Source organism: Aphanomyces astaci, assembly GCF_000520075.1.
Source record: "Aphanomyces astaci strain APO3 unplaced genomic scaffold supercont1.206, whole genome shotgun sequence".
Classification (NCBI taxonomy): domain Eukaryota; phylum Oomycota; class Saprolegniomycetes; order Saprolegniales; family Verrucalvaceae; genus Aphanomyces; species Aphanomyces astaci.
Window position 1 is genome coordinate 8624 of NW_009798469.1, and position 305 is coordinate 8928.

The following is a 305-nucleotide window of genomic DNA, read 5'->3' on the forward strand; positions in this document are numbered from 1 at the left end:
CACCAATGTAAGTGTTTTGCTGTGGAAAAAACTCCATTATTAGAAACACAAATACATGTAAATGCTACCTCTGAAAATGCAGTTTCCGAATGAGGTGTGAAGCATCGGCAGTCCATTGTGCGAAAATACTTCAAAGTACAAAGGGAAAAGTCCAATCAATACACATTGCATTTGACTGTAACAACCAATCTATCCGTCAATTTTGAAGCAATAGATCTGTTGGTTTACATGATTTCACTTCGCAGAAACGTACAATGTAGAAACTAAGAAATATTTGCAGGCTAATTTACAAAATTCAAATAACA